This window comes from Lissotriton helveticus, chromosome 3_1 (assembly GCF_964261635.1).
Source record: "Lissotriton helveticus chromosome 3_1, aLisHel1.1, whole genome shotgun sequence".
In the NCBI taxonomy this organism is placed as follows: Eukaryota; Metazoa; Chordata; class Amphibia; order Caudata; family Salamandridae; genus Lissotriton; species Lissotriton helveticus.
Genome location: NC_136061.1, coordinates 2105496485 through 2105509537, shown reverse-complemented (window position 1 = coordinate 2105509537; position 13053 = coordinate 2105496485).

The window sequence follows — 13053 nt, the reverse complement described above, 5'->3', positions numbered from 1 at the left end:
TTTGGAATCGTGTGCCACAAGGGTACACTGAAAGTCCTTCGATTTTTAACCACATTTTGAAAAAATGTCTTGAATCTCTGGTGTTGCCCAGACTATCAGTTTTGGTGCAATACATTGAGGACTTATTGGTCGCATCAAAAACTCGAAGTGATTGTGTTATTGATTCAATTGCATTACTAAATCACCTGACTGAAAGTAGACATAAAGTGTCACCGGAAAAATTAAAATTTTTAAAAAATTTGGTCAAATATTTGGGGTATTAAATAGAAAGAGGAGTCAGAAAAGTGACCTCAGAAAGAGTAAAAATAATAAGACATATGTTACCACAGACCCAAAAAGAAATAAGGATGTTTCTTGGAGTCGTAAGTTCTTGCAGGCAGGGGATTGTGGGATTTGCAGTACTAGCTAAACCTTTGAGACAAATGACCAAGAAACGGGCAAAAGATCCAGCAGAATGGGATGATGAAAGCATGCCAGTTTTTATAAAATTACGAAACTGTCTGTGTGAAGCACCTGCTCTTGGTATGCCAGAATTTGCATTATTCTGTGATGAGAGAGATAATTGTGCACTTTCAGTTCTAACACAGAGACATGGCTTAATGCGATGTCCTGTGGCATGTTTTTCTGCTACTTTGGACCCAGTGGCATCTGCATTTCCAGGGTGTCTGAAAGCTGTAGCTGCAACGTGCATGAGTTTGGAACAAAGTGAATCAATTGTAATAGGACACTCTGTAAAGGTGTACGTCCTACATTCAGTTGTAATTCTGTTGACAAGAACGCGAACTCAGTACCTTACTCCTAGTCGACTGACTAAATAGGAGTGACTCATATTAGGGGCTGAGAATGTAACGATAGCCAGATGTACTGTCTTAAATCCAGCAACCTAGTTGCCAGATCCGTATTATGAAGAAGTAAAAGATGAAGTCGAGTATGAATGTCTCTACGTCACTGGACTAAGTACCATACCTTGTCCAAACATACAGTAAAAAACCCTAAAATATGCAGAACATGAGTTTTTGTAGATGGCTCATGTATGCGCCATGAGGAAGGAGGATTGAGTGCTGCTTATGCTGTGTGCACATTGGCTGCAATAGTCGAAGCATCCCATTTACCAGGAGTCAAGTCTGCTCAAGTAGCCGAATAGATTGCTTTAATTAAAGCTTGCAAAATTGGGACAAATTGGAGAGTAACCATTTACACTGATAGTCAATATGGTTACAGGGTTGTGCATGACTTTGGCCAACTATGGATGCAGAGGGATTTCATGACTTCTTCAGGAACCCCTATTAAAAACTGACATTTTGTAAAAGAATTGATTGAAGCAATTCAGTTGCCAAAAGAAGTGGCCGCGGTTAGGTGTGCTGCTCACCAGTCAGGAAATGATAAGGTGACCGCTGGTAATTGTTATGCTGACTAAGTTGCCCAACATTGTGCTAAATACAAAATAGCAGTAAATAAGAAAATTGAAGCATGTGGAATCAGCTGTCAACTTATGCTACTTGGGGGCGTGGAACATGGGAAGAAGTGAGAGACTTACAAGATGAAACAGACATAAAAGAAAAGGAGGAGTGGGAGAAAATAGGTTGTCAGAGAAGGGCTGATGATGGTGTGTGGATTTACCTAGATGGAAGACCAGTGCTGCCAGACTGTATGCTTGCACCCATGGCTAGAATGTACCATGAGACACTCACATAGGCAGAGATGCTATGATTAGACTTTTCAGACAGATTGGTTCAATGCAAGGTTCAGGAATGTCGCAGAGAGTCTATGCCAGAGATGTTTAATTTGTCAACAAATTAACCCAGGTAGGAAAACTGTAGTCTGCACAGGAAAAATTGGGAAAGCAGAGGGTGCATTTATAAGACTTCAAATAGACTTCATTCAGTTACCTGTTTGTCGAGGACTAAAATATGTACTTGTCATAGTTTGTCTATTTTCAAAGTCGGTGGAAGCATACCCGACCAGAAGGAATGACAGCTTGACAGTGGCCAAACTCTTATTGAGGGAACTCATTCCTCGATTCCGTTTTCCAGTAACTATTGAATCAGACAGGGTCTTATTTTTAAAATGAAATAATTCAATTAATTTGTGAAGCTTTTACAATTGAACAAAAACTGCACTGTGGATACCGCTCAGAGGGTTCTGGAGTGGCAGAACAATTGAATGGCACAATCAAGTCAAGACTGGGAAAGTGTGTGCCTCCACCCCACTGGAGTGGCCTGATGCTCAACCTCTTGTCCTGATGGGAATCAGAAGTATCCCAGACAAAAATACCGGTTTGAGTCCCCATGAAATACTCATGGGAAGGGCAACGAGGCAAGCATGTATTCCAGGACACAAGCTGTTAAATATGTTTGATGATTTGGTCCTAGAGTATTCCAAAGAGTTGTCTGACCAAGTACGTTCTATCTCTAAACAGGTTGGGGAAGACTCTGTTGCCAGGCAGCCGAACCAAGTGCATGATCTGAATCCCGGTGACAGGGTAGTTGTGAAAAATCACCCTCGAGAATCGTGTGTAGCACCAAGGTGGGAAATGCCACATCAGGTTATATTGGTTACAACAACAGCTGTAAAGTGTGCAGGCTTGCCTAATTGGATTTATGCAAGCCATACCTAGAGAGTGCCAACACCTGATGAAGTAGATCCACAACAAACTCAAGCAGTTGAGGAGGCTGATGGTTATACAGCTGAGGGATCACGAGTAACAGATCCTGAAGTAGCTGAACAAGAACAACCTAACACTAGTCAGGATGACTGGATCCTAGTAGTGGGCATACCTGAAATTATTGTGAGAACAAGAAGTCAATCACGATTAGAAAGACAGGACAAGAGTGAGGACGAGACAGGAATGGAAGAACGCGCTTAGATTACAGAAAATAAAGCTAATACTGAACCTGAGCAGGACCAGGTAAGGAAAGAAAACTTTACTCAGGCAGAAGAAAATAAAAGCAACATCCACAAGTCTGAGGAGGGACAGATAGGCATTAGAGAAAAGGCCCAGGCAGAAGAAAATCAATAAATATAAAACCTGAGCAGGACCTGAAAAGAAAAACAAGTTCAGGAATAAGAAAAATGCCAAAACAAACAAAATCCTGAACAGGGCCTGATTAGAAAAGAAGAATACATCCAGGCAGAAATGGCTAAAGTAATATGCCCTGGACAATGTCAGATAGAGAGGAATTCAGAAGACGGAAATAATGAAGTTGTGTGAAAACAAAAGAGCTCTTGAAGAAACTGAAAGCACAGTTCAAGCTAAAAGAATCAGGAAGGGTGATACTTGACCTAGTATTATCAAGAGACTGAAATATCGCCTTAAGACAATAGGTGAAGAACCTGACCAAGTAAATGAAATAACCAGCCAATCTGGACCATCAACAGAAAAGCCAAGAAGGAGAAGTCCACGATTGAAAAGACTGAATAATAGATTGAAAGGTCCTGAATAGACATATGTGATTCTTGAAGATTTCGAGAATCTGGAAATAAGTGGGGATAGTGTTGAAGAATTGAATGCTGATCGAATTGACGAAGAAGTGGGACCACTGTGAAGAAATAACTCCCCAGGTTGTATTCTGTACAAAAGTTAAAAAGAGGGAAGAAATCTCTTTAGTCTGAAATGGCTGACAATAGAGCCACAAAATTGTGTAAAAAGATGCTGTAGAATGTGTATATGTAGTATATTTTTAGTACTTGTAGTATGGTTAGTATTGACAATAGCCATTCCCTATTTAATGACCGCAAACAAACAGAATAACACTAATGCACATGGAAAGGTAGCTAACATTAAACAATATAGAGTTTGCGCTATATAAAACCTTCGAATAAATAAATAAATAGAGTAGGCCTAGAAGCACCAGATGAGACAGATTTACATCACAGCGTGTATAAACATGATACAGATCTAAATGTTTTTGCTAGCCTGTTAGTACACTATGTAGAAACCATGGAAGTTAGCGATTGTTATGTATGTATGACATTGCCGACATCTGTAGCAGAAGGAGTAACATGTCATCATTTCCAAAAGAGAAAAGGAATGGAAAATTCCAAAAGAATTGAAGAAATTGAAATGGGAAATTGCTAAAGTTGGCATCTGGTTTAGTAATTAGTGTTGGCATACAATGCCATCAAAGAGGGGATTGATGGAGCAAGGTTTCGTACGTAAGAAACTTGTTTGGATGTAATCCTCTCGAATAACATGTAATAATGTAACCAACATGTTTCGTGAATACTAATAATAGCAATACACTACATTTTACATCATCTAGGGGAAGCTTTTCAATGTGCTTTACTAACAAGTAATTCGAGTGACTTAAAATGGCTGCCGAAAACGCGGGAATCTTCTGCGCATGCGTCTACTGCATCTACGTAGTATGACGTCTTTTGCTTTGCTGGGAAATCTTTGCAGCTGCGCAGTAGTATTTAAAATGGCCGCTTGAACCTCACATGCTAAATGCACATGCTACGCTTAAACTAAAACATTGCACGTCTTACTAAACTGCTAATGCAATAGTTAAATAAAAATTGAAGATATTAGAAGATATTAGAGGAATAAGTGGTATACATTGCATTCATTTATATTCATATTCTAACATGTTTTTCTTTAACTTTGTTATTAGTTCGTATTTGGCCCTGGAGGGTGACTTAAATCTCAATCTTGCCTGATTATGCACAAGCGCACTGGACTCTGTCAAACTCTGTGCTGTTACATTGAAACCTAGCCAAGGACACTTTAACCAGACAAGCGCCTGGGAACACCACCTCTTGACCCGGAGAGGGGAAGGAGAAAAAGTCAAAATTTGCATACAATGTATTGGTCCTAATGTGAGATGCGGGTGGGAAATAAATATGATTTAATACCAATTGGTTGGTTATTTGATTGTTTCATATATTCATAGCACTATTCGCACATCTCTTAGTATGTTTGATATAAGAATTTTTTATTGGTCGGTTATGTGATTGTCTTATGTATTTATAGCATTATCTGTACATCTCTCAGTATGTCTGATATAATTTTATAGCAATGTATAAGGAAGAATTTTGTATTGTATGTAAAGTATGTCCTCTTAATTGTTGGTGTGTTTTTGTGGAGCTCCATAGGAGTTCCAAACCAAAATAAATAGATTGAATTGAATTGTTGGGTGGGAAATAAAGCTTGGGAAAGTAATTAAGGGGAGGGAACATAGAACAATAAGTTTAAGAAATGACATTACATTAGTATGGTGTGATGACCTCTCCCCATCCAATTGTGCAATCAGAAGTAGGGGATTCACGAATATTGAAACATTGGGGGAGGGATTATACACTTAGAATAGTATAACTAAGGTAGGCTCAGTCAGTTAGATTGTCAGACTTGTCACAGACCTGTCACCGACCTGTCACCAACCCATCACTGCAGAAGAAGACGGCGGATGCCATGGAGGTCAGAGACGCGGCATGAGCACTCTGAAAGAAGAATCGAGAAAGGAGAGATGGAGAGAGAGAGAAGAGCCGGAGAGATCGCTGAAGGAGAAGAATCTGTCCATCCAGAAGGGGGAAGAATCGAGGAGAGTAGTACCAGAGAGGGGTGTAACGATGGCGTTGCACTTAGAAGAAGTCACCTGTTCTGTCCTGAACCTGTCCTGATCTGTTGGCTCCTGACAACTCGGGAGTCCCTTTTCCAGCTCCTTGGCCAGGGGTTGGTCCTCACACCATTCTAGGTAAATATAAATCTGTGTGGTATGTCCCTGTACTGTTTTCTTTTTTCACCCTTCCTCAGGTACCAACTTCTTGAGATTTTACTAAGTCTTTATGTTTACTTTGATCATTCTCTCCTTAAAGTTGGTGTTTGACATGTATTGGTATTTGACTCACAAAATGATTGCATAGATAAAGCTGTTAAAAACTCACTTGAGTCTGTGGTCATTCAAAATAATAAAGGTAAATGTAATTTCTACCTATTCTGCTAACAACCTGAACTATTGACCAGAGGAAATTAAGAACTAAGGTAATAAGGTTTGGTAAGAAATGGTGTAAAAGGTAACATTTATCACAAGGTAAATATAAGTCCTGATCACCAGCGGTGATTATCAGCTTTTGTTTGCGTGTATTATGGGCCCAGGAGAGTATGGTGTTTTAGAGTAAACCCCAAGCTGGTAATCTCGCTGCATCACCCGCTTTCAAAGTAATCAAATTGATCCACCCTGTGTGCTTGAGAAGCCTGACATTTCCATATGTATCCTGCTTTTCCTGTACCTCTGCTTTAATATACAATGCAGTGCGTCACTAATAAAATACTCCCAATATTACTTCCACTACTGCCACTATTAATAACAATAATAATAATAACACGTATCTTTACAGAACAGCTATCAAGCACTAAAGTGTTTCTTGGCGCCCAATAATGGGTGATATTATTTACCTCCTGGAAGGTGCCAATGTTTTCGATGGTGCAAGGACGAAGTCCTCGCTCTGATTTAAACCTATGATCTGCTGGTAAAAGAGAGCTCTCTCCACCAATGCTCTACAATATAGGTACCATGAACTGCACTGTACTGAAAAATACTGCAATGTGCGTCCCACCATGCAGCGCAGTGGCCACCAGCCACTGCGCTGCATGGTGAATCATGAATTAAATACATTTAATTGAGGGGTCTCAGCGCCTTAAGGTCCAGGAGAAAAGGAGACACATTGTACTTGTAAACAATACTAGAAGTAGGGAGCAGGTTTTTTTCAGGCTGTTCTAAGTAGGTCCCACTGGAAAGGTTTGGCATAAAACCTGCAGATAAGAAAGATGTAAAGGTTTCAAAAGATTGCTGTCAAGCAGGAATAATCTATCAGTGATCTATTTGAATGTCTCAAAAGACGTGAGTCACCAGCAATGTCTTTGAGAGATTTAATAACAGTGGCTATTTACATTTCAAAAACCACAGACTGAGTTGCCTCTGCGCACCCGAGTGAGCTGTGTTTTCATTACCCAATTCATTCTATTAATTGCGGAAGGATGAATAGCTGAGTCAGTACTGACAGCATTCCTACCTCTCCCCTGAAGGTTACTGTGTGCGTGTCCAGCCTACTGAGCTAGTTCGCTGTGTAAAATGCAATAGAAACACTAGGGTCGAGCACTGCTGACTTTGTTTCATTTATACACAATAATTTATGAAAATAATAATTTGCGGTCATATGTTGAGAATTGTTTTTGAATGTAAACTCAAATCAAATCTTATATGCTGAACAAATCTTAACCTTCAGTAAACTAACGTTACATTATGAATAAGGTAAACTGTCAAACCTTGGGTTTCAAATTCCTTTTTGAGAAAGGACAGCCGTGAATCTCTAAAATGTTACTTTCCAAAATACTTGAACACAACAACTTCTCTTTCAATGGCAGACATTTTGTGTGGGAAAATGAACCACAAATACAACGGGCTAACTCCATCACATGGATGACACATTCTTGATGGACAGATGAGGGGTATTGACACAATTCAACTCATGGGATTTTCAAAAATGTGGGTCCTATTAGGTTTGAAAATGTTGTTACCCATGCTGCACATCAGCATGGCTACCAAACAGAGAAACAAAGCCTACATGGCACATTGCATCATTTTGTAGGCATGCACATGCCTTACAAAATGACACGAGTTTTTTTTCTTTTAGTTTAACGATCCAAATTAGATCAGTAAACAAATAAAAGTCACATGAGTGGAGGAGGGAAAGAACCTAGGTGGACAGGGGGTTGGGGGGGACGCAGATGGAGGAAGCAAGAGCAAGGGGGGAGACACATGGAGGGTGTAGAAAGGGAAGCAAATGTAGACAGAGCAAGGTGGAGGGGTGGAAGTGAGCGGATAGAAGAATCCACAAAGAGGAGTTGAAGAATACATAAGAGTGGCTCGAAGGACAAAATTATGGAATAATTACATTTTTATAACCTTATGAAAAGAAATGTCCTTGGAAAAGTTGCAAAACAGGAAATAAGGGAAACGTGCACTCTCATGGAGTGCTTTTAGAAAAATACAAACAGTTCCATTAAATCAGAGACATATGGAAGGATAAAAGGAGCCAATTAGATAGATGGTAAATGGTATTTGCTCCATGGTAGGGACAAAGTCTAGATGGATGGGGTAAAACAAATAAAGCTGTTTAATAGAAAGCAAGAAAATAAGAGTGACATAACAAAAAACCAATGGGAAGCAATGGGCGAAGTTGTGTTCCAGGATAGCTATCAACATGTCCTTAACAAGTCTTTTGAAACCTTACAGCTGTTTGGAAGTATTCGATCTAAAAAGATCATGGGTAGGAACAAAAGCCTTGAACCGTCAAGTATCTATCTAATCAGTCTTATAAGTCAACACTCTAGAGCTGAGGAACCGCTTGTGAAGGGGCAACGTCCACACAATAGCTTGGTTAGGTACAAAAGAGATGTATACTATATTTTATGAGGCCATCCTGATGAAAATACTCTGCTTGTAGTATTTTTGTTAAAGCAAAAAGATGGTGAACCTAGTGATGTGTGGAAAAAAGAAAAACAGTCTACATGAAGAATAGTAAAGAGTTTATGTAAAAATATCATTACAATTTATTTTCAGATTAACAAAAGAAATGTTTTCAAAACCAAATGAAATATAAACAGTCTTTTACACATGTAGGTGAGTTATCGTAAGAAAATAGTTCAGCTGTGGATCACTTGCATGCCAAAAAAGTGGAGCGTAGAGGGTACAGGAAACAGAAAAGTGAAAGGACGTTCTATCGTGTCAGCAACAAGGCATGTCACATATAGGTGAAGAAATGTAAAGAGTGTGGCAGAATGTGCAATGTTCTATGCATACGCGGAACTGAAGGAAGAGTGTTGAGCCTCCTTGGTGGAAACTGAACATTCAAACGAAGGAAGGTTGTGCAGTGGCTGGTGTGAGGAAGGGGGAGGGCCGGCCATGGGTCCTTGAGCGCGCTCTTGCATCTTTCCTTACCGTCCCCACATGTATTATGGCACATGGCTGAAGGAGGAGACCAAAACCCTTAAGCCTGAGTAATGAGTGCAGTTTCAAGGGCAAACTGGAGTAGTAGAGGTGTCCTATAATTTCTGGTACCATTTGACGACAGGTGAAAGTTAATAAAAGTTTTCAAAATATGCAACGGCCCCAAAACAAAAGTTGGTTATTATTGTTTGCGGAATTCGGTGAACATTATTTAAATTTTGTGAAGAACTTTGGCAAATGCTTATATCTTGGCAGAGAGAGAGGCTAAGCCCTCCTTTCCAAGGTGCCGCTATCCATGTGCACTAACAAAGCAGGGGCAGAAGTGGCAATACCGCCTGCTAGATGATGGCATTCTTGCCTCTGCCAGCAACCTGGGAAACCTCTGTCCTATAAGAGGCAAGTCTCAGTATTCACCACTTGATTTGTTTGTGGCTTGGCAGAGAGAATGGAAGGTATGGGGTCACGATGAGGCCCGCAGTTCAGAGCTGGCGGTAACCCTGCCTCCCTGTCCCCAATGCTCAGTGATTCCACCAGTCCTGAAGAAGGGGAGATAGCTCCTCTTACAGCGCCTTAAGGCACCATTGCAATCTCTGGATTATTTTCTCTGGAGTGCAGAGTCCCATGCATTCACTTGATGATGGTCCACAAGGGTAGCATAAAGATAATTATTTTGATGAGGGGTGCTTGTGCTGGCACACTGGGGCAAAGATAAATCTGCATGGACATCTTCCAACACATCCTCAAGTGCTTTACATTGCTGCAAACAAACACCAACAAATCCACATGAACATATTAAAATCGCCACGTGTCACTTTCAACCAGGGAACCCCATTGGGCTCTCCCTTTGTCCCCATGTTGTTCAACATGTATTTGGAAACCCTTCAATGGAGGCAAACTGCTACCCCATGTTGTGAAATGGGTCAGCGTCGTGCTACTTACTTGTTTCTTGCCTATTCTGCCACACGCACCTAATCAAAACTGGCCTCTTGCCTTTTTCTAAGAGCACATAATAAAAAAGCCATCTCTTTCATAAAGAAAACCTTTACACCCTCTGTTCATCTTCAGTTCCACTGTTCAAACGATAGTCCTCGCACACATTGAGAAGGGAAATGATTTGTCACAGGCCTTGTATACTTAATTTCACAGAATTCAATGCCATTTTCCACTCGACCTCCCACCTAAAACTACTTAACTAGGTGAAATAAATATAAATATATAGAACCCTCTCAGAAATCTCAATTGGCTGCTCTTGCTCACTCATCTTGTTTCATCTTCTGCAAAACAGTACACATTGAAAACCTCTCTCTCGCCACATGTACCCACTCCAAGTAAAATACCACCAAACATGAAATCCACAAAAGAAGAGAAGCCTTCTCCAATGCATCTGAACTCCCTAGAAGTATGTCTACCAACCTCTACCCCAGCAGAGTCTTTGGGGCACAGTCCCAGCTAACCACAAGGTTGGAAGGACGAGAGGATGGGCAAACAGATCTACCCCTCCTGAAGTGCTGAGTCAGCTGTCGAAGTGCAGCAAAGTAGTGTACAGACAGACAGGCACACGTACCTGCCCACTCACTTTCTGCCTGTCTGCAAGAGTGAGGTGCCATCAATGTTCCCCAAACTAAACAAAAGGTGTTGTACACGGAGCTCAAATAGCACCTGAGACCAAACCACAGTACCCTACTTACTCCTTCCATTGGCAGAGTTTCCAGAGGATCAATTATCTTATCCTTTTAAGATTCCTCAGGTGTGCAAAGACAAGGAAGCTGAGGAGAAATAGGGACCCTCTCTATGGCTAACCTGTTCCATTCCATACTGTAAAATCGACTCCTTGCAACTGCAGAATGTTCTTGCTCATCATATTAGAGCAGTGTATATCCTCCAAAACTGGTTTCCAACACCCAAGTACCAACGCACAAGATACTCTCATCACACAGGCTGGCTGAGATCCCTTTAGCGGGATTCAGCTGTGGCAGGATCTTCTCAGCATCTAGATACAATAAATGGAGTATCCCACCCAGAATCTCTCCGCATACAAAGTCTCTTTAACCATCTGGTACAACTGGGCCCAGTACTCCTAGCACCTCCAGTGAAATCTGAATTACTCCACAGGTCTGTGGCTTCTGCACGTTGCACCACTCTTTCAGGACCTTTAGGCTGCCAGTTCTTCAACAGACATATGTACCCTTTACCCCCTACTTGTAGGATCTAAATATTATGAAGAGTTTGCTTTATACACTAATGTGTGCAGTTCAACAGAAGTCTTTGAAGCAGGGGTCAATTTTTAAAAGAAAGTTCTTACCCTGCACCTCAGTGGTGCAAAATCCCTCTTTGTTTCCAAATCGCAACGCCCCAAAGTGTCCTGGTTGAAGTTAGCCGATCTCTACGCTATCTTTCTTCTCTGTCCATTTCTATTTCATGTGCTCCTATTATCATAAATACATCCTGTGCTTTTCAGAGTGTCTCTCCTCTAACACATCTCAGGAACCTAGGTATCAGGCCACCCTCTCTTCAAAGCCAGTTGTATCACCAGACCCATGAATGAGTCCCTTGTACTCCAATCCTTTACCACAGCCCCATGAAATGTCTGAGCTGGGCAAAGGTGGAGAAAGTCAAGGAAGCGCTCTGATACCCAAGGGTCACGTTCGCGCTATATAAAACTTTCTAAATAAAATAAAATTAAAAAAAAGTTATACTGTTTAATATCTACACTGTCTAATGTCTACATAGGACCACTTGCAGATATTAAAAAATATAATGTGCAAGTGGTGTCATATGCTGATGACACCCAACTTATAATACATCTTTCTTAACCTAATTCTACCTCAGCTGAACTTTTTAAATCCTGCTTATCGGATGTCACCTCAGGGATGTGAGACAGTTGTTTAAAATTGAATGCTAACAAAACCAAGCTTTTGTGAGTAGGAAAAACCCTTTCAATATGGGCACCTGCTTGGTGGCCAGCAGCCTTGGGCAAACCTCCTGTCCCGAAACAAAGGCTGAAGAATTTAGGAGTTTTGTTCGATTTGAAACTTTAATTCGAAGATCAAATTAGAAAAACAGCAGGGAAGTGCTTTGGCACTCTAAAGACCCTTAGGAAAATGTTAGATATGATTCCAACTACAGCTCGAAAAACTATTGTACATGCTCTCATCACTTCCCAGCTGGATTATGGAAACTTACAATATCTGAGAACTACAAAGGGAAGTCGCAAATCGTTGCAGCGAGTTCAAAATGCAGCAGCAAGGATGGTACTGAATCTCCACAAAAGATCGTCAGCTTCTGTTGCTCTCAACCAGCTTCATTAGCCTCCTGTGTCCAAATAAATTGTTTTTTAAGCCCTGGGTTTCTGCCGTCGTATACTAAATAAACAAGGCCCACGCTAATTACATCCTCTGATTCAAGCGTATATCTCCGGTCGGAATTTTAGATCCTCGGAAGCAAAACTTGCTAGAGTCCCCAAGACCAGGAAAGCCAGAATGGGAGCTAGAACCTTCGTTCTAGCTGCAAAAATGTGGAACTCTCTTGCGCCCTGAGAGCCTCTCCCTCAGAATCTGAGGTTAGAAGCAATCTGAAAACATGGCTGTTTTGCAACATGATCTAATTCCAAGGCAGGTTTTTTTCTGTTTTTTACATTTCTTCATCTGACCTCTCATCAAATTTTCTGGTCCAGCGCGGGGGCACAACGATGAGGTGTAACCAAGCGCTTTACAAATGACTTTATTATTATTTTTTGTTATTATATAGATGGACTCTTTGTAGCAAAGCTGCTTCATACCTTACTGGTAAATACTCTCATTAGCACTATAGTCAGTTATGAAAGGACGTGAACTACCACGGCCAACATAGGATGAGGTTTGGTTTCCTCAGGTCTCTATACAGAGGGTTTCCTTATTCGCTACCATCTAAGCCCATCTCCTGACTAGACTTGTCTTTCTTGCTTCACTTGTGATGGAGATGATGTTCATGCTGAATGCGCTGACACAGGCTTTCCGACTATTTTGTTCATTCATCTTTCTAGCTAGACTATGCCGGTCATGCTGCCTCTTGTTGGTCAAGCTGTTAATGCTTTACACCTTTTAATATCAACCTAGTGTCCTCATTG